At 37.5% G+C, this 26376-nt stretch overlaps 1 long non-coding RNA gene across 4 annotated transcripts in view; it reads left to right on the top strand.

The window, feature by feature from the left end:
• Positions 1-376: 376 nt before the first annotated feature.
• The window catches only part of LOC106854553 (uncharacterized), a 371490-nt gene continuing 345490 nt past the window's right edge, over positions 377-26376 (top strand). For all 4 annotated transcript variants that reach the window (XR_015803163.1, XR_015803162.1, XR_015803160.1 and 1 more), the window contains exons 1-4: positions 377-6035; positions 6997-7160; positions 8718-8782; positions 9775-9847. This is a non-coding gene — a long non-coding RNA (uncharacterized LOC106854553). The remainder of the gene's footprint in view (positions 6036-6996; positions 7161-8717; positions 8783-9774; positions 9848-26376) is intronic.

Below are 26376 nucleotides of genomic sequence, written 5' to 3'. Positions count from 1 at the left end.
GTAAACCCAAAAATTTGACCGAGTTGCTGTTTTTGCCACTGTATCAACGAAGTTTAAATGTCTCGAAGACGCTGCGCTATAGCCTGAGACATTTGTTAGTTTTGTAGCATGTATTCTGTAATAGTTTGAGTGCCCTATTTGAAGCGGTCGTTCCACACGGTTGAATGTGAGTGTGTGACAGACACGGTGCTGTGCAGAGGCCCGGGCAGGGCGCAGAGCTGTTCCCGAGGAGTTGGAAAGCCGCTGGTGAGCCAAGGGCGATCCTCGGCGGAGCCGGGCCCGCAGCGGCGCTCGGCGGCCGCAGGGGGGCGCGTGCGCACCGCGTGTGCGGGCAGCGCGCTCCAGCTCCGGATCAGGAATTCCAGCTGAAATCGTATTGGCATCTTTTATTTGGCTGTAATTTGTAGTTGTGATTAAGAGTCCTGCCCGAGCAGCTTGACTACCCGCGTTTCAGTGAATGGGTTAAATTTCTGCCGGTAGTGCTTCTTGCGGGTTGAGGACGACAGAACTGGCAAATGGTGCCGCCAAAATAGCCGTAGGATGTGAAGGTGGGAATTTTATCGTGACGAATTGGAATGGCTGCCCATGAGAAAATCGCATAAGACCGGAAAATGGAGAAGTGTGAGATCAGCCATTTTAAACATTAAAAGCAAATTGTTTCTGCCGAGGGCTGCTTTCCCCAGGAAAAATGCTGACTTTGGCAGCACCTTTATGTTTGCAGAACACCCTGTGTGCAACAAGCCATCACTGGTGTGCAGCAGCCACTGAGATCAGGAAGATCTCAGCAGTACAGAACAGTTTGAATCTAGGATGTAAACATCCACTGACACAATTACTGCAGAGATCAGAAGTATGTGGTTTTCCCATGGGAAGCTAAAACTCCTAGGAGTATGTTGGCTCTGGCTCTGGAGACAATCAGTGGAAGAGATGTGAAGTTAGTTGTTCTTTGACTTGAAAATTACTTGAGTGATTTCATTACTTCTGTCTTTACTGTAAGCTCTTGGGGAAGTAACATTTCTATTCTTCCTTTTTGTTGAGCCTTTTTCAGTGGGACTCTAATCTTGCTGGACCTAATCAGAGCTGCTGCAAAAGAAGTAGAATGCTGCTATTTGCTCCTCTCCCACTCTAAGGCAACAGCATAGTAAAACCTTTTTATACTATCTTTTTCCAGGGTTTTAAAACTTGGTGCATTCCTAGAATGGGAGAGGGCTTAGAGAAGAGTGAAGATTGATTCTCAAACGTTACAGATCTTGCTGCCTATCCAAATAAAATTAAACAGCATCCTCGTATGCTAGGCATACTAGGCATCTCAACATTGGGAGAACATCCTGATGTGCTTTCTGCTGCTGTTTATGTTATTACACACACACATACCCTTTTCTCTTTTTTTTTTTTTTTTGTAATAGCTAGCTCCTTATGCTTCAGAGACTGTCAGATGAAAATAACAGGACATCCATGATATTCATAATATTTGTAGGAGCTGTCAAATGATACTGTCTTAGAGTGGAAGATGTGCGGTTCTGCAGAGTGACAGCTGTGGCTTGTATATGTTTGAAGCAACCCTCTTTGCCTGAAAGGTGATGGCACCCAGACATAAAGCAGTCTTACTCTGATTGACAACCTTTTTTATTCTCCTTTCTTGATTTTTTTGAGTGTACAAAGACTGTCATCATTGTTTCATCATTTTCTTTTTATCCAATCAAGCAAAGGGGACAGCACAGTATCTAGAACAACAGTTTTCTAAGAAAAACTTAAGAAAAACTGACTTTCACTCTAACGTATTCCTCAAAAGCAGTTGCTTGTTCCAGAATGTGTTCCATTGATAAGATGTCTAATACAGATGTTTGCCTTAGACATTAATCAGACGTTTCTGTGCTCAAAAAAAAAAAGGGGGGCGGGGGGGGGGAAACGACTAATGTTTTTTGGATCCCTTTGTCCATGATATAGAAGCTAAAATTGGATGGAGCAAAGATTATGAATGTATCCAGCTAATACACTAACGTATAAATGAAATTAATCATAAGAAATGAAATGACTTCTCCTGACAATCTTGAGATAAATGCTGTTCCATAATATCTCGGTCTTGTCAATTTGAATTTATATTATAGGCAAACAGTTGTTGACGTGTGAACTCTATTGTGTAAATCTCTCAGGAAGCGGGTACTCACTATTATTTGTGACGTATGTTATTCCTGGGAGTCAACCTTTGTAATCCATTTTCATTTAGTGGAGGCAAAGGTGTTTTTCTTCCCTGGCCTTGCATGTTCCTTTGTTCCTAGCAAGGTCACACATTTCTCTGGTGCAAGTATGGCATGGAAAAAGGAATGATCCTAAAGGCGAAATGAGATAATGGAAAAGTAAAATTGTTGTTTCATTCTTGTCATTGCCTGGAGAAAATATGCTTCTCTGGTGTGGTGGCAACTGGTACTAGAGATGTGTTGTTTCCTTCTGTATTTTGAAGTTTGTCTATTCAACGTGAAAGAATTTGCTGGTGTTGTATCTAGCTGTCTTCAAACTGATGAAGATACATTTTTGTTGTTAATTCTTGATTAAAATTTGGCCTTTTGTCATGAGAGTAAGTTGGGAATTTATCTATTAAATTTTAATTTCTGGGCCTTGCTTTTATAAACATAAAACATGGTTCAGACTATTCCTACTGCAAATAAAATTTTACATTCAACAGTGACAGTAGAATTATGCTTCTGTTCCATTAAGTTTTGTTCTTAAGAGCTATGTTTCTTCGTGTTCAAATCAAATCTGTAATAAAAAGAAAATTATCACTTCTGAGAACAGACATCTACATGTGTTATCAGAGTGGGTGTGGATAAGCAAGACCCTCATATCAATCAGTCTTATAGGACTTAACTGCCTTCAGTCATTACATGGCTCCAGAGATGATAGAGAATTCCTAAAACAGCCTGAAGGTGCTTCTGTCACTCTGAATAGACAGGGAGTCTGGGGACATTGCCCAATGTAGCCTTTGCCTTTGAAGAATGAATATTTTCTCCTGTGTTATATGTCCCATAATATTCAGACTTGATATACTTCATAATTGTTGTATGTAACTAGGACTCTTTAAAAATTTTGGAAAACTTGTTGAAAAAGCATATTTATAATTTGTAGAGACTTATTAAATGGACCAGCTCTATCTCCTGCCTAACTTCCCTAGTTCTGGTATGTTTGTTTTGACATATTGTGTTACTGTGTTGGGAATATCATAGTTCCCCCGTTGTTGGCCCATCTCTTTAAGATTCAAACCTTAGATCAGAAACTCTAGAAACTGCAGTCTGTCCTTTAATGTAAAGAGTCTCTGTAATGTTGACAAGAAGTTAATCTCTAGAAAAGGTTAAATGTTCTTCAGTGTCCTTGAAGAAAGAAAAAACTCTTACTAGCAGGAATGAGGAGAATTGAGAGGGTGAGTGCCATTCATTTCTGGGGTACTCCAGGGGTATTTTTTCCTCAGATCATCTCTTTTTCTTTCTTTCTTTTCTCTCTCAAATGAGAATATTCTCAGAACAGGCTTAAAAACTGGGTTTCTCTTCTTGACAATTTCTGCATGTGGCCGCTCTTTCCTAAAGAAATTTCTAAATGTGCTCTTTTTCTGATAGTGCTCATTTGTTAATTCAGGTTAAAGTAAAGTCTGTTTTAATTATGGCATCTTTTTCTGCTCTGTTATCCTAATTCAAACAAATGCTGAGCCCTGCAATTCCAAGAGTGAAAAGTATGCATTGTTATGCAGATTCTTGGGCTTCTTTCCATGCAGGTGGTCAAGGTGATCCTTCCTCACAAAGTATATTCATATTGGCCCGAATGCTGAAGAGCTGTGGGATCTTTGGGCATTGTCTCAATTTTTTACTTCTTTTTCCTCTTTATTCCTCAGACCTTTGTTTCTCTGTCATGCTTTTCTCTTGTACCTACATCTCTGTCATTGATTCCTCAAAATTGTCTCGTTTTGGTTCCTTTTGTGTCTTCTTCTTTCATATTACATGGAACAGTTTATCAGTTAAAGCAAACCAAATTTCTCCTCTCTTTTCAGACGAGATCCTTAACCAAGATATTTGGGGTGTAACCAGGGTGTATTTTATTGTCTACATGAGGCTTCGTGCAAAATGTCATGTTTTTTATTTTATTTTTATTTTTTAAACTAAACTCTTCCTTAGGCAGTGACAAAGTGTTTTGCTGCTTCTATGTCTAATGCTGTAATGCATAATGTAACTTTCATAGGGCAATCAGAATGATGTATTATCTGTTGAAATAACAAGACAGATGAAAGCAAAATCATGAGTTCTACAGGTCTGGTAATCTAGGTAAATCCTCCTTTAAAGATGACAAATTATGATTGAATAAGGTTATATTAATTAATCATCAAATAATAAAAGTTCTAGGAGAGATAATTTTATTTTATTTTAAAATAGTACATTCAGTTTCTTCTGATGTTGAACTCCTCACTTTCACTTTGTAAAATAAATTTATTCCTGTGTCAGGTGAGTCTTGATTGTGCTATCATTGTTTAACGTATTTCGTATTTCAGTGTTTGTATCCCAGACAAGTTCCTCATCCCTTTTTCTTGGGGCTTATCTGGGCTATGATTCAAAATCCTCAGAGACAGCCTCAGCCAAGTTCATTTATATGATCTCAGTTTGTAAATCACACTTGTTTTCTCTGTTTTTTCATACGCCACTAAGTTTAAAAATGATACAGTTCTGCAAGCACCAATAGTCTGTGGACTTGTACCTCTCTGTCAGCACATTCAATGGAAGCAATTGCATTCAGAGAAAGAATGATAAAATTGACTGTATCATATAGACTATGAACAGCATTTTAAAGACCTTTTAGCATTCACCAAAAGCTCTTAGCTCTGCAGTTGCTTTTGTTTTGTCTTTTTTTTATTGCATTAATGCTATAAATCATTGTTTTCCAAGTGGGTTTAGAAAGTCCTTTTTTCTAAAGCTGTCAGCAATTAAACTGCAAAAGTTAACTTCTCAGGAATTAAGTTGTATAAATTAGTCCAATTAATTACTAAAACTGAGGCAGAAATTGGTAAAAGTGAGATGAACTGTGGAATGATGGAATTAAATCTAGAAAACAAGATCATTTATAAGGCAAATTCAATAGATGACACAATAAAACAGTTAATCTTCATCTATAGAATATGTCTGAATTTCCTGAATTTCACTGAGGCATTGAAGTAACTGCTTATACAACCAGGCCGTATTTTTAGCGTAATTCTGGCTAATGCCATGTCTTTATTGTGGAACTGTTGCTACTGCTTATTAATAGATCTTGTAGGGCAATATTGCCTATGAAGGATGAACTGCGTTTGTGAGAGTGTCCTTGGGATTCTATGAATTGTGAATCAGAACTCTCATTTTTCATATGAATTTAGGGTAATTCTTTGTTTCTGTAGTGTGCAGGAATTCTTGGGAATGATTGCCACATGGGTGAGAGAAGTAGGTGTTTGGAAATATTGATGCATGTTCTGCGCTTCCCTGAAGTAGCTGGAATTAGGATATAAATGAATGTACTTTTGCTTTTAGGAGAGACAGATATTTGCCATGCAGGTACTCCAGGCTGAAACTTGCAGTAATATTTTAGAAAATTGGACTTGTGTTAGGCATAAGACAAGGATGCTAACTTCAACAGATACCAGGTCTGCAGATACTAACCACAGACAGAGAGCTAGGGGTGTTACACATATATGAAACTAATACATATTAGAAAACTACTTACCTTACTGAGTGTTCTTGGGGTTTTCCCATGTGATCTTGACATCTATCATGTTCCACAGTATAGTGTATTATCCATGAATCTCAGGGATTTATGATTATTTTTCAAGTCACTAGAAAACTAAACTGCAAGACTGAAGGAGCTTTGAAGTTTTTTCTAAGTTTTGAAGTTTTGAAGTTTTTTTTTAATGCTGCAAACCATGCATGATTCCAAGAAGGAAGCCTGCATCTGATTCCTGCCTGTTTCTGGAAGACTGCTGAGGTGCTGTGCTGGATATCTGCTTTTGGACCTTAGAGCTGACAAGCTTGGTAAAATATCAGGATTTTAAATCTCTGTTATTTTGATGGAGAGTGTTGCAGCTCCTGAGGCTTTCCAGGCTGTGATGTGTTATACACGCTTTGAGGATTTCCTATGGCATGGCTCGAGCCTTCCCCAGATGTTCATCTCCTCAGTAATTCTGACTTCTGTGACACGAGTGTCTTGGCACTACATCATCTAGAGGTGTTGAAATACTCTTGAGAAAGTTTGGTAGCTGAGTTTTACTTTTTTGGGGGTGGAGGGGGGAAGATGAATACTGCATATGCTGTGAGCATGTAAGAGTGGAAGGATAGTTACAGGTGAGGAACTGTAAACATTTCCATTTAGACATCTGGATTGTGGCCAGCAGTCAGTGGAGAAAAAATGCGAGTGCTGGAGGTGAGAGGAGTATAATGTGTGAGATACTTTTACATTTGTTTATTAAATGAGTTCCATTGTCAAATGCTTTCCAATATTTTTCTCAGTCAAAATGAAAATTAACAACAACTTCAAAATATAAATGTTACCGTACATTGATCTGTTTATGATAATACCTCCTATACCCTTCCTTCACACTTATTTAGGTGTTCTGGAGTTTTCTAAAAGTTTTGTGAATTACATACTTTAATTTTTATAATCTTCCTCTTATCTACTGGTATTGTGTCAAATTAAGTCTTTGATTTGGATAAAGCTACATCAAAATTTTAAGCTTAGTTTCATTTGAAACTTACAATTTTAACATACCCCACTCCACCCTCCCAAATCTCCCTTCTTGTTTTGGTGGCTGTTTATTTCATTTATTATTAGATGGTTATAGATTTTGATAAATTTTGGGTTTGTTTGCTCTTAGTAGATAAAGAGAGAGACTTGGTTACATAATATTTCAGTATGCTTCACCATGAAATTTACAGATATGGCTGAACATCACTGAAAGCTTGACCAGTTCTCCTAAATATTCTTTGTCTCTTGCAGGAGCAGTGAGCATACTTTATAATTCTAGGACTGAAAATTAAGTGAATTTTGTAGAAAGCAGCAGAAAGGTCTTGAAATCCATGAGGTATTAAAGTTGATGGGAGCTTAATAATGAGAGATTTTAAAACCTGAAAGTGTGCTGTGAAGTGCTGGATGGTTCAGAGGTAAGCTGCCCAGCTGAATGCTCCTGCTTATTTAGCAAAAGCTATTGTATTGAAGCAGAAGTGGTAAAAGCCTTAACTTCACTGACATGTTTTTCAGATCCTTGTGCATCTTTGATAATTTCCCTATTTGCAGAATACCTAGAAGAATGCAGTATTGCATAATAAACTGTCATTTAAAAAGGTTTTTTGCATAACTGGTCACTTCTGAAGTTTTTTTTCAGCTTCAAAGGATACCTTTTGAAGCTCTGAAAAGCATAAGCCAACTAATAGGATTTTCACCCCTGCTTTAAGGAACTCATAGGACTAGCCTTGGTGGAAGCAGTTTTTACATACAATTGCCCTCCCTTAGGAGAATTTTCTTACAGTTTAAGGCAGAAGCTTCTTTCCCCAACCTGCAAATAATAGTTTCAAGGCAGAGAATGTTATGGTACTAAATATTTAGAGATCTGATGTCTAATCTAGTAATTTTCTCCCTGTAATTTGTATCCAAAGCATTTCATCCCATGAGAAGAAATTGCAGAAAGTGTAAATTCAAGTCTCTTGCCTATCTGTATTTTCCATATGAGTGCATAGCTGGAAAAGGGTGCTGAGATTTGCACTAAATTCAAGTAAAGGATCAGTTGTCATTGGAAGAAGCTGCTTTAAAAATTTGATCTTGATAGCTCATGAAGGTTTTTGGTTGTTAAATAGTATGCATAGAAGTTGTGGGAATAGTATATTTTTCTCAGTTTGAGAATTGTAAACTGATTATGGATCACTTGTGCCAGGCTGAATTAATTTAGAAGCTGATTGTATTTGGAACATTTTAAACAAGACTTTCATAACAGTACAGAAAGTGATTTTCTGCTATTGCTCTGTTGTTTATTTTATTTCTCTATTTTTCAGTATCCCTAGAAGATGAGCCAACTATAGTTCTATACATACATATATATATATATATATATATATATATATATATATATACTGTCAGCCATGTTAGTCTCTGCTTTCCATAGAAAAGGTCTCCTTTGCCTGGTTGTCAGTTGATTTTTCTCTTTCTAGGTATAATCATGGTTTTACGAGTTCGTGCAAAACTGGTAGTAATGTTTCAATATATAAAATTGTTAAAGTGCTGGCTTACTTAATGTCTGTTGCTGTGTGGAGAATCCAATATTATATGAAAGAGTTTGATATTTGGGTGAGGCGTAAGAGTACTTTGAAAATTTCCAAAAGAAAAGCGGGTAAACTCCATCATCTTCATGGAATTATTGTTTATAACTGATTTTGCAAATTCTCCTTTCGTTATGGAGATATTTTATACTTTTCTCCTCAAAATATGCCGTTGACCTATTTTGCCATTTATCTGTGTGCATTTGTCTACCTTATGTGCTGACTTCATAGCAATGTCTCAGGAAAAGTCACCTAAAAGCACTTCTGGTGAAGTCTTGGTATTTTCTGTAGGGTGTTCCCTCCTTTTAAGCTTATATGAACTTTATCTGGTAGTTTAAATTTAAAACAGCTTTGAGTAACATTTCTTTTTATACCTCTGAACTGATTTATATTGCTTTCATTCACCAGACAACTGTTGGCTTCACCGTGGTCAACTCCCAGCCTAGACTGAACTGCAAGTGCTGAGTTTTCAGGTTTGAAGTGCTCTCACTCTTTTATAAATTGCACGATAGTACATTCTAGCTTAACTTTTAAAGACCTTGTAATCCTTTCCTGTGTCTTAGTAACTTGTTAAAGACGGGAAATGGTGGCTTCGTCTCTTCTCTCCCTAGGGGAGAACAGTGTCTGCAGTGGGTAGAACAACAGTGCACACAGTACCAAATATTAGTTGGAGTGCATACATTGCCTTCTTGTTTTGCATTTGTTGTGGTGTCTGAAGTACCAAGTAATAATCACTATTGGTGTCAGCATTCCAGAGGCTGGATGTCAGTCCTTATGTTCAATGTATACTTTGTAGTTCTATTTCTGTCTAAATTCTTGAGACCTCCTCCTGCATTTGAGACCTTTTGTGTAAGTCAGAGCAAAAAATCTTATAAGAATAATTAAAATATGCCTAAACTGCAAAGACTGAGTTTCATAGTTTTTGTACTCCAGTGTTTTTCTTCCAATTATAAAACAAAATGAGAAGGCTCACTTTTTAGACTCATGAGATCAGAGTAACTTAACACTGAGCTCTCTCATCCCCAGCTTCAGGGAAGCAGTGTGCTTTGGTGAACAGAACTAAATTTTTTTAGACAATCTTTGAAACAGGTTAACATAGGTCTAGATGGATAAAAAATAGCTTTGTCCCTAGCACTTTATTTTCTTTTGGTGAAACTTTTTGTAATGTTTCTGAAGTAGAACTTGCAGAAAAATGGTAAATGTACAATAGAAGACTATTTTACCCTCCTTTGCATCCAGATCACGCTTTTCTTCTTGTCATCTGAAGATGCAGCTGTTCTTTCACACAGTTGATTCATGTCATCCACAATTAAAATGTCCTTGCTATTTAAAAAAATGCTTCTCAGCATATCTAAAAAGGTTGTCAAAACAATGGCTTGTTCACAGTGAGAGAAAAGCTCTTGATGCTTTACAGAAGATTGATGCAATGACTTTACTAGAAAAATCTGGTTTTATCTGATTTCAGATGAAGTAATGTATTTTCTTATATCTTGATGGTTAGTTTAAAAGAAGATCTTCCTGATTTGGAGCCAGAGATGGTAAGATGCACCTTATTTGTGATTCTTGGATAATAGAACTTATTTACAAGTACATTCATACTGATCTCATTCAACATTGTCATTTCTATCAAAAGCTGCCTTATTTTTTTCACCAAATGCATAATTTCACTTGTTGTAGGTACTGTAGGATATGCAGTCCAAACATTCTAAGTTCCAGACATTTGATTATTGATAAAGAAAGTGGTATTTTGTCTGCTTTTACTGAGTTCTTTGAGGAAAACAGCACCGTGAGGCTTGTTCTTGGCTACTTGGTAATATTTGGGTATTTCTAAAATGTTTGAAAAAAAAAAAAATTCATTCAACTTGATAAGAAGATTGAATTGTCGCAATCATTATCATAATAGAGTTTTGGTAACATAATTTTAAATTTCTTGCTTCCTTCTGAAATTCACCATCTCAAACTGGACACACAGGTATCCTATAAAATGTGTGAGGAAGGTTCTGCTTATGAGTATGGGTTCCTGGTGTACAAACTTCTGATTAAATGACTAGCAGCTGTATTTATGTCCTTGATACTTAATAGGATGTTCACCTTGTAGGGCTGCCTAGCTCCAGATTGTGGCAGGGTATTTTTGCTGTAGTTCAGAACCCAATCTTTTCTCTGTGGAGCTGCCTGGCAAGAAGCAGTTAGACTACTTTCTGGAATATGGGAGGAGAGAATCTCATTCCCACTCATTCCCACTGTCAGTGAAAGTTCCTAATTGTGAAGTTACAGATGGTTTGTGATTTAGGGTGCTTTGGGGGTTTTTCTTTTCAGTTTGAAGCTGTTCTTCTCTAAATAGCATAATTTGTTGTGCACAGATTGGATGTCTGTTACTGTTTGTAGATGGAGGGTTATACAGATCCTTGTTAGTGAAACACAAGCGTGCACTGAAGCAGGAACTGGAACCCAGCTTGTTGCTTTTATCAGTAGATCTGGGCTATGTATTTCTAGGTTTAGTCTTGTAGAAGCTATTATTTCCTTCTAAACTGAAACAGCTTCAACTGTAGAGTTTTGCATTTTGTAACAATTGGTGGGTAAGATCACCTAGGCTGTACTTTTGCAGCAGTTGAGTAGCTAGACCACCTGCAAATGAAGAGAGTTGTGTGGATTTTTTGTCTGAACTGCTTCAAAGCACTGTTCACAATTAAAGATTCTGAATTTGAAATGGGGGAGGCCGCTTTTTTTTGGCAATTTGAAAGCAAGATGTCTGAATTGCACTCCCAAGTGGATTTAGGGTAAAGGCATCCATTTTGCTTTTTCAAAGGTTTGGTCTGCTAATTTTGCTAATCCTCTCTATATATTTGTAATTGCCACCTGTGTTATTAAGGGAGAAACAGAAACTCCCCTTGGGGCTCATGTAATGTATTTTACTTTCAAGATACTTAAAAATTGAGCACCACAGTTGAAAGCATTTCTATGTGTAGGCCCTTGAAAAGACCAAAGTACCTAAATTCAATTAATATTTGATCTGGTGCACCTGTGCCTCTTAAGCCTGAATACTTTTTTCTGCTTCTAAGGGCAAAACCATTCATCCCTCTCCCATTATCTGTTCTGTGCACAGATGTGCTCAGTGTGATTGTCATCATATTCCTGGGAGATGGCTGCAAGTCAGTGTGGCAAAGGGTTTATGACATTGATGTAAGTTTTACATGAGGACTTTGAACAGTTGAGTGCTCTTGCTGCTCTTTGAATCCCAGTGACTCTACCATTTTCATGTTGCACATGGATGGAAGTTTATTGCTACAAACACTGCTAAATGGGCACTATTTCTTTCCCCTTTCCTTCTCAGTCTTTTACTTGTTGATAAATACATGATGTACATTTTGACCGTTTTTTGAGACAGGCATCATAATGATAAAATCCCTATACAAATGAAACTGATAGGAATTGTCTTAAGATGACACATTTTACCCAGAGTATGTTCTGAATAATATCTGTTATATCTTTGGAAGAATGCACATCTTATGTAGGAACAACTTTTTACATGCCAATTGCATTTTTCAGAGCTATTCTTTCATCTTATTTGAAGGCAAGATGCTCATAGTCTCATCGTGTTAGATGTCTGAATTGGTCACTGGTCTGTGATGAGTTACACTAATTTGTAATATACAAATTATAAATATAAAATATAAAAAAAATACATCTCTGTTCATGCATGAGGCATAGTACAAGTGGCTGCAGTCAAAAGGAATTTGCACTTTTGAGTTATAAATGTAGTATTGTCATGAAAACAGTAGAGGTACTTCCCATTCTTCATAGGAGTGCTTTTTATGGCATATAAGATAAACCAGCCTGAATTTATATTCTAGGTGGCACCGTATTCTAGGGTAGAAGCTTCCTGTGCCTCATGGCTGTCTCAAGATTAGGGAAGAAATGAAGAATCACAGGAGAAACATAAAATCAATGTCTACTAGGACAATTAGCAATCTATTCAGAGCTCATCACTGTACAAATTAAGATCGATTGCATTTTGCTACTGTCTTTAATTTAATGAGGGTAGCAGCTGCTCAGCTACTTACAGGAGTCGCAATATTACAACACTGTGCAGAGGGGCTTTGTTCATTTTTATCAGCACAGAAGGTAGTAAATTCAGCAAGTAGTATTTCAGGGGAAAACCTGCCTCTACTAAGAGACTCTTCAATTACTCCTGGAGCTCCATATGACTTCCTCCCTTATGTCTTCACTACTCTTCATTATTCAAAACTCAATTTCCTTATTATAAGAAAATATTTTCCCACAGGTAATGGAATTAAAGAGAAGTCAGGGACAAGTCAATAAACCATTATGAGAATCAGAAATGTAATAGTTTCACAAAAATGATACCTGGTCTGCTCAGAACCACAGTTGTGTTGTTTTCTGAGAGGAGAATAATGACAGCAGTTATCCCATTTGTGGTTTCAGAGGACAATATAGTAACATTTCTAGCTGGTTTTTGGTTCCCTCAAAAGAGGTTCACTTTGATCCAATTGAGTCAAAAGTGTCTAGGCTTTGTTAATTCTAAATTGCTAGTTCCTTCTGATAATGAGTTAATGTGTTTAAATGCAAATTTTGTTCTGAATTGACTCCCATGGAGGGACACTCTCTCCATATGCAGAGGCATGTGAGCATTTTTAAATTTTCCGCAAGAGAATTTTGAAATCTTAAATGTCACAGGCTCATGTAGCTTATTCTGAGATTCCTAGCTTTGACACAAAGAATATCTGTGTTACTGGAGGACTAACACTAACATAGTATAACTGGGTAAATAATTGGGTTTTAAGGTTCTGATAAGGTGAGAAAATTTTTTCCATAGCTTGAGTAAGTCAGAATGGAAACAAATTACTGTGTGAAATTGACCTAAGTGTTTAATGAACACCAAGTTTTAGGATTTCCTTCTGATGCCAGATGTTTGTCAATGTGTATATTATATATACTAAAATCTTCTACACACACACACACGCACACATATATATGTGTATATATACTTTAAAGGTTAAGGAAGCATGCCACTTTCAAAATGCTGGAAAGTTCTTATAAAGATTTTTATAGTAAGAAAAAAAATCAATGTAACTGACAAATCTGCAAAGCTTTTTATATTCCAGTATATGTTTTCCAAAAGCATGGGAACCCTTTTTTTTTTCATTGTCTAATGTAAACTCCTAGTATTTAGTGTATATATAGTGCCAAGATAAGATATATTTCTGTACGGTAAAGGAAAGGCCAGAACCCCCTCTGTTGCAGGCATTTTTTCTGCTTGGGAAGGATTACAGTGTGCGGTTTGTGGTCACTCTCGTGAGTAGTTTCTTATCTCAAAGAAAGCTGTGGGGATGGGCTGAAGCAGAGGGCCTGGGGTCTAGGTTATATTTTGCATGGTCCAGAGCAGCCCATATGCAGTCTGTCTCCGGCAGAGGGTTTGAGGCTGAGTGTTTTGTTGCTTTCCCCTCCTTTTTGTAATTCTGTTGAAATAAAAACCCACAAAAGAAAGTGAGTTATCAATTCAACTTCGGGTTGTTAAAGACAGAGCTTCTTCTGAGGCTTAGAATCTCTTTCAGAACAGATCATAGGCAAAGTCCAACTTGGAGTGGCAGGCTTGTTGGCTACTGTGATCTTCAGACCTGATTCCCCCAGTCTCTCACTTTGAGGAGGTGGCTGATTAATTCTTTGCTTCTCATCTGTGTACTCACATTTCTTTGCTGTGAAAGCCCAAGGGCAGAAGCTGTGTGTGAAGCAGGGTCCGGGTGCAGAGAAACACTGCAAGGTTCTAATTGTTGACTGTAGTCAGAAGGAATTGAGCAGTGGGTTGGAAGATTCCTGTATGTCTGAATTTTTTTTATTCTGTATATAGGAACTCTATCATTGTGGACGAGACTACGTTTTGGATGAAAGTAAGATAGCTAATTTAACATAGAAGTAAAATACCCTAGTGTTTATGATCAGGGAAAGAAATTGCTTCAGTATTAAGTGACAAAATGCATACCTAAATAGAACACAATAGGAGCAAACTCGAAATCCAAGTGTTGAATACAGTTCCACTTCTCTTCAAGCAAGCAGCTGGTTTGGTCGTTTGTTTAACTGTAGCTTTTAAAATTGAAGATGGAAAATAATGCAGACTGTCTGACCCCTGAGGTAGCTTCAATCTCCTCTTGAAAATAAGGCTGTTCTGTTCTATACCATTTTCTTAACCATAATAGCACTTGTATTCAGATCATACTTTTTAGCTAATCATGCTATCGAGTGAATCTCTTCTGTCCCTGAAATTAAAATGTCAGCATACTCTAAACCCCTTTTCTCCTACTTGAATTACAAGTGTTTGATTCTTGAATCTGCCCTTTCTCTTTGGAAGTATTTGGATTTTCAAATGTGGCTTTAAGTTGTGGGACTGCACCTCCTGAAAATTAGCATCAGACTTGAGGCATATCTTGACATTTCTCAGGGCAAGTAGTTTACAAAATATAGAGCAGAGCAACCTTGTCTTTGTAACGGGAAAAAAAGGTGTTTATAAGTTTTGAATTGGTATTGGTTTATTTGCCTGTATAATATATTCAGTTCTGTTTTTATACTTCATATTACAATCATACTTGGACAGGAAAGGACTTCATGCACTACTTGGACATCGAGTCATTGACTGCAACCCTTTTTGTGCAACCATCCAGTCAATTTCTTATCCACTGAGTGGTCCATTTGTCAAATCCATGTCCCTCCAGTTTGGAGACATCCTCCTACCCTTTCATCTTATATCAGAATATCAGAATAATAATGGCATTGCAGAGAGGTCTTGCATTTCTGGCCAGTAAAATTCCCCAGGGACATCTATAATTTTTAAACATTTATATTAAGGACAAATTTTACTAAAGAAGCAGCTGTTAAAGCACTTTTTCTTGAGTGGCAATAATGAGAACACTAGCTTCAGGCACCCTCTGTGCCATTCTCTGAAGCCTGCTTATCTGTACAATGTCTACTTTCCAGGAGCTGTGAAGAAAATCACTCAGAGTTTGTAACCTAGTGGCCTAAACCTGCATTGGAATTCAAGGAGCAGAGGGCTGCAGACTTGTTTCTTATTACTTTGGTATTTGTCTGCATAGATGCTTATATAGGTCAGGCTTTCCAAACTGATCACAGTTTGGAAGTGGGAAGGCAGGGAAGTGGGAAATAGAAGAAATATTGCTGCATTTAAATGTGATTAGTTTTTCTTTTTTTTAACACCTTAAGAGGCCTTGTGCCTTCCTTCTTCCTGTTTTTTCCAGCAGAGACTTGATGATTTTGACTAGCAGTTGCCCCTGAAGGTGTAAAGGTTCAAAATAAGGTAAATAGATGTAAAATTTCTGATAAAATCCATATAATTGTATGAAGATAGGGGACCTGAGCCTATACTCAGAGGTATGCTTATGTTGCAGTTCTTAGAAATAGTGATGCTCCAAGAAGGATGTAGCTGTGAAGGTTTTGTGATTTAGATCAGCTTTACCAAGCAGCTGACATTTGTTATTCCTCAGAGTGACTACTCAGGAAAGGCTGTGTTGTGTGCTTTAAACCAGAAATCTATTATGTGACCTGTTGTCAAAGACTCACAGCACAACTGGCCTGTCATTTCATTTCTTGACATGAAGGAGTTTCAGTTGTTAGTTTTTAGAGAAAACGGAAGTTTACTTCCAGTTATAAGAAATGAGTGCTGGGATCACAGTGAAGAGAAATAGTTGAACAAATTAAGCAAAGTTCTTAAAACAAGAATTGCACTTGACTGACGTACCAGTGGGAGATGTACTTGGTTCTTCACTTTGGACTTAGTATTTTCCTGACCTTAAGTAAATGAGGGGGAAAAATTCTGTTATATGGCACTGATCTATAATTTACTTATCTGGTAGGGAAGAAATTTTAACTAAAAAAGAAGTCTTCAGTTAAAAAACTTTGGGCAATGTACTTTTGTTACTGTTCAATGTCATTAGTTATTCATGCAAGTAGGTCCCACTCTGCTGAAGAACCTTTCTTGCAATGAAATTGGGTAGAAGAGCTGTGCTTTTAAAAATAGAAATTAGTTAATTAGATGACATTAAAAATGCTAATCCTGTTATGACTATGATTTCAGTGATGCCACTGTGACACTAGTGAGTCCCTAGGCAGTTTTGAGTAATGCTGCTAACACAAATGTTGACTGAACATTTGACTATGACATGTAAAGTAATGTAGCATATATGGTGAAGCTGTGTATATCCATTATTTGATTTATAGCCTTGGAAGGAAAAGTGTGTTTAGCAAGGAATGGGAAAGGTCCTCAGTTTCTCTATACAGCCCAGAGAAAGTACTTTTGGGCTGTTATGAAACAGCATTAGTCTTTATGCTTAACGTAGAATTATATATGAATGTTTCTTCGTTTTCAGATACCTGACATTCAAGGAAGACTGTAAAGCTTGTCTGTTATGTTTCAATAAACCTCCTGACCTGCTGCTCTCCAACCATTAGATTTACCCAAGGGCATGCTTGCTACTGCTATTCTTCTGTTTCTCCTACATGAGCAGATAGGCACAATGTATGAATAACCTCAGCCAAGCAGAAATAAAGATAGAGACCTGCTTTGCTCTTCACTTTCTTCCCTGGGGCAAATCAGATACCAAGATCCTGACCATAATTTTTTTTCCTGTAGGGAAAATTCATGAAGAAATCCCGCTAGAAGGAGAACAATTCAAGCATGATAAACCATTGGAAACTGAACACTTCCAGTTACACCTCTTTCCTCTCTCTATTTTAATTTCTGAAGAAATTAAATGATGAAAGAACTATGCTTCCAATGTCACATTAATATTGGAGAAAGAAAGTGTCTCTGTTTCGGCTTCTAGCGTTCTTTGTAAAATAGCTATGAAGAGTAACACGGTTGGGAAAAAATAAACACATCCTTTCTGGTGAACTGTGCTTCACAATTGTTTAGTATAGGAGAGTTTGAAGAAAGTGTCTTTACCAATAATTATTATTAATTTAGTATTCTGGTTCTTATAATGGAGCTCAGAAGGAAAAAAACATGGATTTCATAAAAAGTTTTGGATCTGAGACTTAAAGCATCTGAATTAATAGTTCTTGTAACTTCTATCAACTATGAATAGAGACTCATTTTTGGGCCACATATGTTATCCTTTCACAAGTTTTGTACAGTGTCTCTGTAGACATTGAATCATATTCATATCCATTTTTTCTTGAAGTTTGCTGAATTATTTACTTCACTGAATTACTGTGACAGTCTCAAAAATGTATTTTGTAGTACATAAAAATGCAGGGTTTTTATATATCTAATATACATCACAAGTTTTTTCACTAATTGAGTTTGTACAACACCCTAGCTGGGCACCCATTAGACAGTGATGGGTGAGAGGCAATAGGCTTTCCAGTATTTTCTGTCTGTTGTTGACTTTCTGGTGTCAATGTGGAGCATACCAATTTTGAAGTAGACACATTTTTCAGATTGAAGTCTCTTTCCCCTTTAGTAAGCCAAAATTTTGAATTGTTATTACTTTAAAAAAATTTTTTTTGCTTTTAAATTTAAAATTTTTTTTGGTTTAATTTTTTTTGTTATAATTAGTTTCTAAATACCTATATCCAACAAATCTTCATAGTGCATATTACTGAGATATATACTAAGGTAATACACGTTAATCACACAGAAAAAATTCCATCCTAACAGGATTATGGTGTCTATTTTGTAAGCTTACAGACCTGGAAAGACAATGATATCTACTTGATATATTCATGAGGAATGATAAGATTAAACCAGAAAACCCTGTAACACCAGGGAATTGTCTTTATTTCAGAGGCTTACATCTCAGTACCTGAAATGTGCGTGAATTCCAATACTTCTGTATTGGATATCAGCGTATGTATATTGGATACCTATATATATTGGATATCTGTGTATCAGCGTTATATCAAGGTAGCTACATGCCAAAACATATATTGGCTTTAAAATGTTATTTTTGAGGAAATGGTCCCCATCCCAAGTTGAGTTGAACAGCAATGTTATATCTCTAATTGTTTTGCCTTTTAAATTACTTCTTTGTTTAGTTGTCTGGCCACTTACTTAGAAAAATATTTGTTGTGAGTGGAAAAAGCTGCACCAAATTATTTTGTACATAGATTAGGGAAGACAGGCTTTTAAGGGGGACCCACTTTGGGTAAGTAATTTTAGAAGCCTTGTGGTTACTGCGCTGCAAAGAGAGAGAAAGGACAGCAACACACTGTTTTCTTTGGGGAAAAAAGGCCAACTTTATTGTACAGACAGCCCGTATTTAAAGAGTGTTACGTGCAGCTAGGACAGGACAGTAGTTCATTGGACAATTGGGAAAACATCCTTGGGACAGTACCTCAGGATGTATCCCACGGGAAAGACACCAGGTGTTAATCTTTATTATGAATTCCACTCTGTTTTTCACCATATTATCACCCTGGGAGACTTCCTCCCTAACTGAAGCTGTAGTCAGCTTGTCAGCCTGGGAATGGACCTGAGAGTCAGGAGAAATCCAGGCCTGAAAAGAATTTCCAAGCTGTAATTCCCTAGCTCTCTAACTGTGTGTGTCCACAAAGCCTTAACTCTTTAATAAGGCAGTTGCAGTAGATTTTCTGGAAAATGTAGGCACACTTGAATATTGATTATTGGTTATCCCTTATTTTTCATTATTAGCAGTCACTTTGAGTAATGCATGAAACAAACTGAAAGACATTTCTCTTGAGTCTCTGTGCAACCAGGATGTTTTTGGAAGCTTTACTATATATCATTACCCTTCTTCAACAGCTGCCTTTTTCCAAGAACTATTTCAATGTACACTTGCCTAAGAATTATGAGGGTTGCTGTGGTTGTGTGTTGGTTTGAAAGTAAAACCAGTGCGAGACTCCAAGTCAGTAATACAATTTAATAGGAGAAAAGAGAAAAAATAAAATACATGCAATAATATAAAAGAAGAAAACCACCAACAAAGTCAGAAATACAGCCTGACACCCTGTCAGTCAGGGTGTTGGTAGCAGTCCGTATGAATGGTGGCTGCAGTCCTCCTGGATGACAGATGTGGTTCAGTTGAAGCAGTGCTCCTGTAGAAGGTGCAGTTTACCTCCAAAGATCCAGCGATGATGTGGAAAAGGTCCGACTTTCCTCTGGGATCCAGTGGAAAGGTCTCCCTTCGCGTCCCAAACCCCAGTTTTTTATCTCGGTGGGAAAGGCTTGGCTCCTGCCCCTGGCTGGAGCATCTTGCAATGGGATGATGTAATCTTATCAGTCACACAATAGGACTTAATGGCCCATTAACAGAATATATCTTCTGGAGGAAGGATGGGTTGTGAAAAGATAACAATGATCATCCCCCTGATTTTATCAGATGGCACATCAGCAGAGGATATCTTCCACAGAGATAAGGATCACCACCCCTCCCACATTTCATCAGATGGTGATAGAATACACATTTTTGCATTGTACCCCAGGACAGGTTGTAATTGGGGTAAAAAGTCTCTGTTGTTAGAAGAATCTGTCTAGGAACACCAAATGCAGTATCTCCTGCTTACCTGTTGTTGGAGGTTGAATTATTCCCTTTTCTTTCAGTGGAATTTTCTCCCATTGTTATGCTAAGTAATTGTGGCTATGCCTTAAAATGACGGATAATGTTCTCTCGTAGGGGGGTGGCTGGAGGGGGAGGGGGGGGGAACCGGAAAAGGAAAGGTGGGACGGGGGCGGGTCTGGAGCGGGGGACTCTCTCTCGCTTGGCTCGTGGAGTGGGAAGACAACCTGGGCTCCGCTCTGGCATCTTCCCCTGCCATCCCAGCACTGAGATCCACGCTCCCTGCCGTTGGACATTGCTCTGCTGCTCTCCCATCTCACCCTACTATCTCCGGACACTCTGCTGAGCACCACGACCGACACCGTGAGGGGGAGTCACTTTCCCATCCCCTCTCACCCCTGGGCTGCGGCCGCCATCAGCCAGCCCTCTTCAACTGCGCGGGACCTGCCCTGCCCCCACAGCACCGGTAACTGAGCGCAGGGAGACGGCCTGCGGCCAGAAGGGACTGGAGCTGAGCTAGACTGTTCTGTTCTGTTGTCAATTTTTATAGCTGTTGTTGTTTTTGTTCTCTGCCTTGTTGGATATCAGTAAAGAACTGTTACCCTTATCCCCAAACCTCCTGCCTGAAGGCTTCTGATTTGGACCTAAAATAATTAACAGGGAGGGGGTTGCATTCCGCATCTCAGGAAAGGGGCTCTTGCCTTTCCTTAGCAGATACCTGTCTTTCAAACCAAGACACCTGTGAATGGCTTGAGACATACCTAGTACTACTGCTAACCATGTCCATCATTAGCCATACAAGTGTCAAGAGTGATGCAAGTTCTGCGCTACATTTGGAATCTAGCTCATGTGGAAATGCACACGGAGTCATCAAAAGCCTTGAAAAGGTGCATTAATATGGCACTGCTAGTCCTGTTTATGGGCTCCTTGCAGTCAGTGCTTATGGCTCATAGTTATTATGTGTAGATTTCTCTTTTTTTGTTCCAGATTTGCAGGCCTCTGTAATTGCTATGAAGTGATTCAGCACATATGCACTGATTTGTTCTGCAGCTGGACATGTACATGTGCTATTGTTCCACATAGCAGTGGTAATGTATGTGTCCATCGTTAAAAGGTCGGGGGTAGAAGCAGCAGCTGTGTAAAGCATGTAAAGGGAGTCGGCATGAACAGTAGCTGGGGTAGTTGGATGCATATGAAAGGAAATGTAAGGAGGCAGTAGAATAGGTCATGGCTCAATTCCTTTGACCCATCAGCTGTTGCTTATCCCTTCAAACTTAAGAGTTATCCAGGGGTCTAGGAGAAATGGCTGTATTAGCCAGTCTTTATCCCTGCCAAAGTGAAAATGCTCATTGCAGCCTACTTTTGAAACTTTTGTCTGATAGTAAAGCAATTTCACAGTATAATTATTTCATGGAGGGACGATCCTCATAAGTGGGTTCTTTCAAAAATTTCTCTTTTGGTCTTCATCATTTTGCTTCTATTTCTTGTGTGTCATGCTAGATAGATTTCTTTCTCCTTAGAAGTTCCATCTATCAAATATTCATGGATGCTCATGCTCACTCTTCACTATTAGATAGCAAAATTCCACTTGTTTAACTCCTAATCTTTTCCCATAAATCAGCTTCTCAGTCTTATCATTCATGCTACTCTTTGCAGCCTGGTGGTGAATATTACCAGAGCTGCACACAGCCTTTCAAGTGGAATCTCAGCTAATAGAAGTAATGGTTATTGTTTTTTCTGCAGTGTGGTTTCGCATTCTGTGATCACCAGGAAGGCTTTATAAACCACCAGACATCCTCAGGTCTTCTTACATTCCTTCTTTGATTGGATTATTTGGGTGTATTTCTATTTCACTTAAGTTTAATCTCCTGCATCTCAGCAAGATGCATATGTGATTTTGCAAATAGTGATCCCTGGTGTATGGCTCCAAGGTGGCACATTGTTCCCTACAGCAGGGAAGAGCTAGCACTTTTAATGTTAAAAATAGCATTAAATACCCTCAAAATCAAAGTATTCCATATCTAGTTTAATGAGACAATGCTACTGCTATCAGCTGAGAAAACTTTCCTGTAGATTTTGCAGTTTATGAATGAAAAATACCAGATTACCATGCATTGATTTTATTACAGTAATGAATTTGAGTGATTTTTATTTAGAAGAAACTCAGGCTTTCAGTGTGTTGCCTTTAACTCTGTTTCTTCTCTTTATTTTAAATGGGTAATTTTCCTCCTTTGAAGCTTAATATTAACATGTTTTTAATCTTGGTTTCTATAATGGACCTGTTTTTTATCAATGTATATCTAAAAACGTGAAGAAATAAGCAACCTATTTTTTGGGGTTTTTTTTTGTTTTTTTTTTTTCTGTATGCCAAAGATGACAACCACTTCAGTAGTAATTTTAATGTGTTCCAGGTGTTCAAAGCTGTTGTGACTGTGTTTACATGGCATTATGCTGATGCATCCATCCTTGAATCATTCCCACTTTTGATTTGTACAAATACTGGTATTTGCAGATATAAATCTTAAAAGCAGTCATTCTTGCTTGAGTAGCATTTCAGATCAAGTAAAGAATGGCTCTAAGGCTTTGTCAATTTGCTTTGTATTTTGTAGCTCTCTGTGCTTTCAACCTTGCTGTTGCAATGGATAAAACTCCAGGCCATATTCACAGCTCCTCTCTCAGTCTTTAAATAAGTTCGTTAAGATACATCTTCCTCTTTGCATGCTTCCTTTCACTTGAAATGCTCAGCATTTAAAATATTTACTGTTAAATATTCCTATAATTTAAAATCTATCCTATCAGATAATTTCCTATCATTTAAAAGATTTACTCTTTTTCTTTGATAACACCTTACAGTGCCCTAAAACTTGTCTTGGTAGTAATTTTTACTTTTCTGTAGGTGTTTTGGTATGTTTATCACTAATCCCCAGATTTTAACAAGAGCAAGGAGTAAAACATCAAGGGCAAAGAGTGAGTTTGAGAACTTGTTTCTGGCCTGAACAGGTGAAAGTCTCTACTGAAAAGAAGGGTGCACAGAACTGTTATTTGGTCAAGGAAGAATAAGTGAGAATTAAGAAGAGAAGAATGAGTGAGAATGAATAAGATAAATGACTGTTATAATAAAATGCACGTCTTTCTGCAGACCTTGTTTTCAGGAAGGAGAGCTATTTCTTTTCAGAAATGTCATAAATCGTGTGTATTAGCAAAGATAGCATGCCACTAAGGAAAGATAAAATACTCAAAGAAAAGCCATAATGATGCAGGATGCAGAGTGTTGCTACTTTATTAATAATGCCCTAGAAATTGTTGGCACTGTCAAGAATACTATTGTTTAATGTTGGTAAGAACTCTTTGAGAGAATTATTTAATGGAGCAAGGAGTTTTTGCTTGGTGTTCAAGACATACACATACCATATAGTAAAAAATTTAATGAGAAACAGCTTTCTAGAGTAAAACACTTTGTAACTACAGGAATGGTGTATAGAAATACACCAGTTTCGGTACCTGGACCATATCAAATAGACATGGTGCCTTTGGGAGCTCCATTTCTCATTCAGTATGCAGTCTTTTTTGGATCTCCACACTGGTGACTCTGAATGATGCCATTTGCTGCTCTGTCTTCTGTATTTTAAACTGAAGGGCTTGGGACTGATCTTTGAGAGCAATTATCTTGTCATCCGATGAGTAGGATTGTTGAAGAGAGATTCCTTTCAATAAGAAAAGGGAAGAGGTGATAGGCAAGGGATTCCCAGTGTTACAGGATTCTATGCCTGCCCTTTGTTCGAAGCTCTGACCTTTCAGACATGCAGGTAAAAGATGGAGTGTGGTTTTTTTGTTGTTTTCCAGATAGCCACGCCTTAGCTCACACACTTATTCCACAGCAGGAATATGCATCGAGGTGCTTTTGAGCGCTTCTTCAGTTAGTTCTTTTGAACTGTTAAAGTTCTCAGTTCTGGTTCTTTGCTTCACTGCAGCTCACAGACACAATAATAAAGAAATTCCTGATCATCTGTATGCTGAAATAGATTGGTGCAAGTGCCATCTATCAAAGTTTTGACACTAAATCTCTAGCAAATCTTTATCTTCAAAGATCAGAAATGATGGAGACAAAAGCTGTGTGTTTGTCTTAGTGGATTCTACTGTGTTATTACAAGTCTTGGCTGCAGATCATGTGTGTATCCAATTCCTGACATGGGGAAAGCACCTGAGCTTCAGCAGTGAATGCATTGTTTCAGTTGAAATTTAAAAAAAAAGTTTTATCCATTCAGACAAGATTGCAGACTTTGGCCCAAGTAGTTAAAATATGTGCGAAGTAATAAGCAACTGAAAAAAAATTCATACGGTGAAGGTAAAGGAAGATTTGGATATTGTTTTCAGAAGTCTGTTCTGTATGTGAACACAAACCTCAAGCAATAATCAAGGGGGCTATTACCTTGGAAACTGGCAGAGCTTTGCCAGGAGCTGAGAACTTGACAACATGAATGTGCATTGCTGGTACCTTTCTCTTATGAGATGATCACAAAAATGCTGATAAGCAGTGCTGCTGATGAGAGGAGATAGAAGAAGTCTTAGGTAGTGGTGTATGGATGGTGATCTAACTTTGTCTTTGCTTTCTTATTTAAACAAACTCCCAAACTGTAAAGGGAATAGCTTACTCTGTGTAAATATCAAAAGCGCTGAGAGTTGCTGAATTTGAAAGTTATTGACGGTTGACTGTACAACAATGCCTCAATATTGCATCTGTTTATTCCTTTAAGACATTGAGCCTCTATAGGAGAATTTTGACTCTTCAGCAGTGTTTGATAAAGATGAGTAGAAATTTATCTGGCTAAATGTGGAAAAACATGCTGGCCTGCTCGTTCTTCTTGATCTAGCCTTAGCATCAAAGGAAATTTGCTTTGCATTATGAAGCTTGCTGATGTCAGAAGGAAAAAAAGATTAGGCCCAGATGGCATGATGCTAAATAGAGCTGAGTACGAAGTGTGTGTGTGTAGAAAGAGGCCAATCAGTTTTTGCTGATCCTGTGTAAGTGTGAGGAGGAAGAAGAATATTTGCTTTGCAATTCATCTTCCTTAAAGAGACCTAAACTGTGCATATGTTATAGCTGAGCAGAAACCTCCATGGAAAAAAACTCACTGCTTTTAGCAGGATGGTCCTTTTGTTAGTTTTCATAATTCCCATCTCCATCGTGTTTTATTATTGACTTTTATCTAGAACCTTAATTTCATGAGTAAACGTGGACCAACCCTCTGCAGATGGAAAAAAAGATTAGTTAATTGCAATTGTAGTAATTGTTCTTTATTTATTAAAATCTTCAAGTGAGCAAAAAAATTGTTTTACAGATGACTAGGCTGGCTATTCATTTATCTAGAAAGGACAAATATATCCACATTTGTAGGCATGTATATTTTAAGTTAGGTTACTAGTAGATTTGTTTTTGAATAAAAAGTGTTGATGCCCATAAAATGACACCTGTAAAATATTCAAAGAAAAAAAGACTTATTATTATTTACTTCTCACATTTAAAGCAGGAATACCAAAACAAAACCCCAGACAATCTAAAATGCCTTGTATGGAGCTAAGTTTGATTCCTTTTATACTATTTACATTTATTCCTAGATAACTCTGGGTTAGATTCTGATTTCTTTACATATGGATAAAAAATAAAAAAGTGAAAAATAAAAATCAAGCTTATGTTCTTTACTTTGTATGTTTCTACAGGTAGCAGTGCTATGCATCAGTGCTCTCATTATTTGGTGCAAATTTACAATGTTACACACTCATAACAAGATCTGTGTTTGTCCAAGAAAGGTGAAAGTTCAGACCGTGCTTTTGATTCTCCTACAGGAGGGTTATAATGTTAACTAGCAGGATTTTTGCTATATAAACTTTCAGTTATATGCTGATTAGTATTGCTCTGAAATATTTTGTAGATTAGGTCACTGCTTGTAAAGGTCATTACTTCTTAATAAAAGGTGTGTCATTTTTAACAGACATGAAAGACCCACACACATATTTGCACTGCTTCATCACAATATTCTCATTGTCTCTTTTGTTTGCTCTTTTTATCAGTTTGATTTGATATGGATCTTTCTAGTGATACATATGTGTGTCCTCTATGCATATGCTTATATATATGCTGTTTTGCCATAGAGTACCTGGTGTAATAGTGGTTGTGGTCTGAGATTTCCCTTGCCCACATTTCAAAGAAAGTGATTATCACAATCCATGCCAAACAGATTTATTTTAAAGGTTGAGGGAAGGAAGAGGACATTACACAAATGAAGAAGACAAAAGATCTTTCATATGATATATTGGATTTTTGGCTTTATTTAGTGTCTTTATATCTGAAACTAGGAAGAAAACAGCAGAAAGGTGAATTTCACAGGATGTCTGTAAACTGGAAGGATTCAAACACTCAAAGAGGTTCACAATCCATTTCCTTGTCTAAAATCTAGATATTACCCCTTTTATTCACTAAGTTGCATTGTTATAGCATTCTGTGGATGGCAACTTTTCAAAAGGAA

Source organism: Sturnus vulgaris, chromosome 4 (genome assembly GCF_052056855.1).
Source record: "Sturnus vulgaris isolate bStuVul1 chromosome 4, bStuVul1.hap1, whole genome shotgun sequence".
Taxonomy (NCBI): Eukaryota; Metazoa; Chordata; class Aves; order Passeriformes; family Sturnidae; genus Sturnus; species Sturnus vulgaris.
Note: the sequence above shows the minus strand (reverse complement) of the source record. Positions and strands in the feature narration are given on the sequence as shown.